We start from the raw sequence: 6,000 nt of genomic DNA, 5'->3' as shown, positions 1-6,000 counted from the left end.
TCTCAAAATATATTTTATTTTAATATTAATAAAATAAAAATAATAAATGATCTCATAAACTTTATTTAACTTTACCCTAATTTAAGTTTTTTTACACCTCTTTCTCCCCCTTTTTTTTTTTCTCTTTTCTCTTATGTCCTTTTATTTTACTTTAGTCTTTTCCCTATGACTCACCGTTAAAATACATTTCATTTTTCAAAAGACATTTACGAGCTTATGAGCTCTGATAAAGAATGATGGAGACCACTCACCATCATTGTGTGAAATTAAGAAGAGGTAAAATTTTCTTTTATCTTCTTCTTTCTATTTATATTATTTAACTATTATATAAAATTCTGTATATCGTATTTAACTATTTATATTTTATATATTATAATTTTATATTAAATTTTTAAATTTTAAATTTAAATAAAAATAAAATAAGAATATTGGACGTTAGTTACACATTGACTAGGATCTGATCTTAGATTTTTTTATGTTAGTAGTTTGATGAGCTTGCCCCTTTTTTTGTTGTTGGGCGTTTTTGTTCCCTTTGAACAGCCATTACAAGTTTTCGAGTAGTTTTGGAGTCTTTGGTCAATTAGGGGTTCAATAAAAACACTTTTCAAAGAAAAAAAAATCTAGTTTAATTAAAATATGAATAAGTTCTAAATAATTCTCTTACACTTGAATAATCAAACCTCAATAGTTCAAATAATAAAAAATAATAATATGATTTAAAATGTCATAAACTCAATTTTGAAGAAATAGATGTTTTTCAAGCAAAATCCGATACTTATAAAACTATTATAAACTTAATCAAGATCAAAAGCCGACTCAATCAGCACAACAAGAAGAGGAGCGGAACCTGTAGGTAATCAAGATTGACACTTGGAACATGAAAGCTAGAATTTATCAAGCCATGAATCTCATCTGTAATTTCAGTTTGTATTCATCTTGTAAATTAATGGCGTATCCTATCTTGTAAACTTATCCTCTCATCGAAGAGACTCAAGCTTGTGCTCTTGTGTTATAAATTCACATCAATGAGAAAGCAAGATGACATCCTTCTCTGTCAAACACTTCTATCTAGTGAAATTTTCATAAGATGCACACACTACGTGCCTAATTTGGTCTTCACAACTCTTTTTATATATTAAATAATTTTATTGTTTGTTATTACTCATAAATTACGATTACCCATGAAGGGAAGACTTTTAAAGCAGTTCTGTGCATCTAAATGCATTCAAGAAAAGGGCCATGTTGGTAGATGTACCATCATTGACAATGACATCGTTTTATGGAAATGAAAGGAGAAGATCAGAAGTGTTCCAGTACTATAGCTTCTCTTAAATAATTCGTTGCCTAGCTTGCTTTCATGGAGTACAAAGTCTTCTTCATTTTGCTCTTCCCATTGAAACATTATTGGACTGCTGCATCACAAAATTTTCCGCTAACTAATACACATATTTCAGGTGATATTACTTTAAAAAATTTGTAATTAACGTATCACCCTTTTTTTAATCGAATCCAATATATATACCCTTACACCAATTTATTATAATGAGTAAAAATTAAATTAATATTTTTGACTACTGACCATTTAAATTGGGTTTAAATTTTAATGCATGATTTAAATTTGCATGAAAAAAATTGAAAGATACAACATTCTGATTAATTTGAAATAAATTCGATTTGAGTAAATTGATCAAATTAAATTGAATTTAGTCAGTTCGATTAAAAATATATTTTATTATTAAGTTCAGTTATTTCAATTTGTTTGATTCAATTCGCCCGTCATAAAATTTGATAACCCAACAACCAAACTTAAATAAAATATTTTAAAATTGTTATATATATTATTTTTAATCATAATTATTGAACCTTCCCTCCAAAAAATATATATTCCCTTCTATTCTTCGATTCTTCGCGGTCGACACTAGAGTCTAGAGTCTAGACCTCCTTCCCTTCTTCGATTCTTCCTCCAACAACCGTGAGCCGCCATTGCAGTTCTACCTTCGATTCTTCCTTCAATGCTTTGTAGTGTTTTTTTCCATTTCCCTATCTGAAACCTAAAAGGCTAAACCCTCAAATTTGAAACCCAAATTTCGAAATCCCAAATCTTCTGCCTTTGGTACTTCCTTCAGTTCTTCAATTAGTTTTCGGGGTAAAGACTTTTTCATTTTACTTTATTTACTACTTATGTCATGAACATTTGTTCTTATAAACAATTTAATGGATATTTGGAATTCCTTTTCTTCTATTTGAAGCCCTGTGATGGTTTCGAGTAAAGAATGAGAGAGTACATGTAGTATATATATATATATATATATATATATATAGATATATATATATCCATGTTAAGCATTGTAGAATTAATTAGTTTCGATCAGGTGATGAGTTGTGAAAATTGACTTTAGCTGCATGTAAACATTTTACTGATTCATAGTTAGAGAATTACTGTATGCAGAGGTAAAATTAAATGATTGAGGGAGAAGCAAATGTAGAACAAATTCAAGGTCAGGTTCATCAACTGCGGATTATGTTGGAAAACTGAAGTCTCTTCTCTGGCTTTGCCACGCTACTCCTCTTCTAATCGGCCAAACCAACCGTTTGCACTGTCTTAGTTCTAACCATGACAACTTGTTACATAAGTTATTTCTTTCAGTCTCAAAATTTACTTTGAAATAATGTTAATTATTATCAATTTTTGTATAATTCCATATAGAAAATATTTAGTTTGTTGACTTTGTTTTAATAAACAATTTATGTTAATTACATTTTTTATCTTCTTTAATATGTTAGAGGGCCTATATGTGAGCCGTTGAGAAGGTCCATCTTCGACGTTTAAGAATAATGAAGATGTTGAACTTGAATTGATTGTCGTTGATGAATGTTATTTGAAAAATGAAGTAGAATTTCTTTGAGAATTTTAATTAATATTTATTTAAATTTAATTTTTCAAGTTGGTTTGTATTTTATGTTTTGTTTAGATGTTAAATGTTATTTATATATATTGTGTTAGAAGTTATAATTTATATATAAATAAATATTTCAATTTCATAAATTACAAAATAATGTTAAATTTTCAATTTTTAAAATAAGTGATTGAATCCCTCGAATTTATTGGATTTTTTATCTGTTCAATTTTTACTTAAATTTTGATTTATTCAATTGATTTTATATTGAAATTCAATTTATTCAATTTTTGATGTATACATATCAAACCAACCGAAACGATTGTTGTAGTTTTAACCATTGCAACTTATTACATAAGTAATTTCTATCAATATCAAAATTTAAAAGATTGTTTCGCACAGGAAACTGCTCAAAGTGTAATTTTTACAAACTTCAATTTATTCCTAGTTAAATTAATACAAATCATTAAAGTAAATTTTTAGGAAGACTTTAATTGAGTGACACGTGTCACTCAATTAAAGGGGCTTACTTTAATTGATTGAAAGGACAGACTAGCCAACATTGGCATGTTAATCTCTTAAGCACTAGCTAAATTTGTTTTTTTTTTTTAAAAAAAAAGCGTCAATTAATCTCTTAAGCATTATTTAATATACTTTAAAGGAGAATTAACTCAAAATAATGGAATCAAGAAAATTCTGTTATAAACAATGAAACATAAAAGAATTATTTATAAAAATAGTTCATCCTAAACTTACTTGTAACGTAAGTAAATTAAATAAAAAAATATTTTAATTTTATATTTATTTGGAGTGTAAGAAAAGTAAATTATATAAAAATAAATATTCTAAAAATTAGGCTTACATGTTGTGCAAGGAGAGCAATCAACAAATAAGCAAAACTTAAATATAAAAAATATTCTAATTACCTTAAAATATTTTACTTGACTGCTATTCTTCTTAGCAGTTATTAAACTCCTTTCATGTGAGTTATCCTGTGCAGACCGTGCTCTCTTGCGTGTGTTGCTTATACCCAAAGTTAATTCTCCCTTATTTCATATCTTAAGTTAATTCTCCTTTACATTACATTTGTACAGAAAATTAATTATTTTATTTTTATATCTTAAATGTAATATGTTTATATGTTTATTATATGATAAATGTAATATACTTATATATTTATTTAAATAGATTATATGTTTCATTAAAAAATATTTTATGTCATGCTATTATTTTTATAATCTTAACAAAGAAAGAAATGAAAGTGGAAAATTGTAACATTATATATAAACCTATCTGAATTGGAAAAATAGAAAATTCTCATTGACTGTATGTTAGATCTTAAATAAATACAAATAGAGAGACTCAAAGAAAATCTATCAGAGGAAGCTGTCTGTCTTTGTTTTTCTTGTTGAACTGCGATGATTGGGTGGTTTTATGCATGGTGATGACGTGCAGGATTTGTATGACAAAGGCTGTATTGTGCTGAATGATGAGTTGTGCTGCCGGTCTACTTGTTTTTTGTTGATAGAGATGGATGACTGAGCTGGTGCGGTCTTTTTGAATGTATAATGCCTGTATATATGTTTTCTTGTCTTTCACCTGCAGAATAGTCTCTTTTTTTTTTTACCTGCAGAATAGTTAGAGCAGGGGAGATTCATTTTTTGGCTTTAGCCTTTTTCTTTTTTTTTTTCAAAATTAGGGGCTGGCATAGGATACACATAGATAGTGCTGGGTTTTTTTGAAAAGTAAATAAACACATTTATATATATATATATATATATATATATATATATATATATATATATATATATATATATATATATGTATATATATATATATATGTATGTATCCTTCTGTACCAAATGCAACTAATTTATTGAACTCATATGTGAACTGTTAGGACTCTAAACTTAATCCAAGAGCAAAAGTGCAGTAAGAAAGTAAATTGCAGATGTGCCGGAACAATAAAGTAAGCTATTGTGAGTGGACGCAATTTACAAACGCCGACAAAACCCTTTTACACCTATATTTGAAAACATTAATTTTAGTGTTTTTTTTATATTTTCAAAAAAATATTTATAACATTGATATATAAACTATAATTACTAATGTCACAAAGTAAAAAAGAAGAATGAACAAAATTTTAGAATAAATAAAAAAATGTAATCGTTCGATTTAAAATTGAGAGTCACTGTTGGGTTTGGTTCAGGAAGCATTAATTCCTTTGATTCGTACCAATTTTTCAGACATATATTAAAAACTTGTTCTTCTTTCCAGAGATGAATAATAATTGTACACCACCACTGAAACCAAATTGAATTGGTCTTCCCCGAAAGCCAACTAATCTAATAATGACAACAGAAATTGAATGGATGCAAGTATCAATTCATCTTTTAGAGAGGTGCGGGTTGAAAATTTTTCTGCAAATTGACACTTACGTGACGACTGTGAACATTAAATGGTAGATAACCACAATTTCTTGATATTTTCTAAGTCTAGATTAGTTACATCATTCAAAATCACATGCTAGGTTCTACTCTTTAAGTTTTTCTGAAAACCATATTCTTGATTTTTTTTTTTTTTTAAAGTCTAGATTAGATTAGTTAACAGTTGCCGTCATAGGCAGAGGGAGGGGCCAAGTAGGATCCCCCTCTTCAAAAGTTTTCAAATTTTGTAATTTTTTTTTATTTTTTAAAATTTTATAGTTTTGTCTCTATATATATCGAACACATTATTTTTATCCTTACAAATTTAAAGTCTTGATTCCGTTGTTGGTAATCCTTGTACCCAAAAATAATGATACAATAAAATAAGTCTAATTAATGACATTGCCAACTACTCCAAATTTGATCTTTGATATAATTAATGAAATCCTCATCGTTTTTAAATGCCAATAGTTTATGTAAAAAATAGAATTATAAGATGTACCATCTCTAAGATTTCAAAAACTTCACTTATCGTTTAAATAATATAAAAGTATAAAGTAAAATAAGAATAAAGTTTAATGTGGTATAAAAAGTTTAAAACTATACATATATTTAATATTATACACAAATTAATTTTTTTAAAATTACAAATTAAACATACCTATCAACTCAAAAGT

Source organism: Theobroma cacao, chromosome 1 (genome assembly GCF_000208745.1).
Source record: "Theobroma cacao cultivar B97-61/B2 chromosome 1, Criollo_cocoa_genome_V2, whole genome shotgun sequence".
NCBI lineage: Eukaryota > Viridiplantae > Streptophyta > Magnoliopsida > Malvales > Malvaceae > Theobroma > Theobroma cacao.
The sequence above is the reverse complement of the archived record's forward strand: the minus strand, read 5'-3'. Positions refer to the sequence as shown.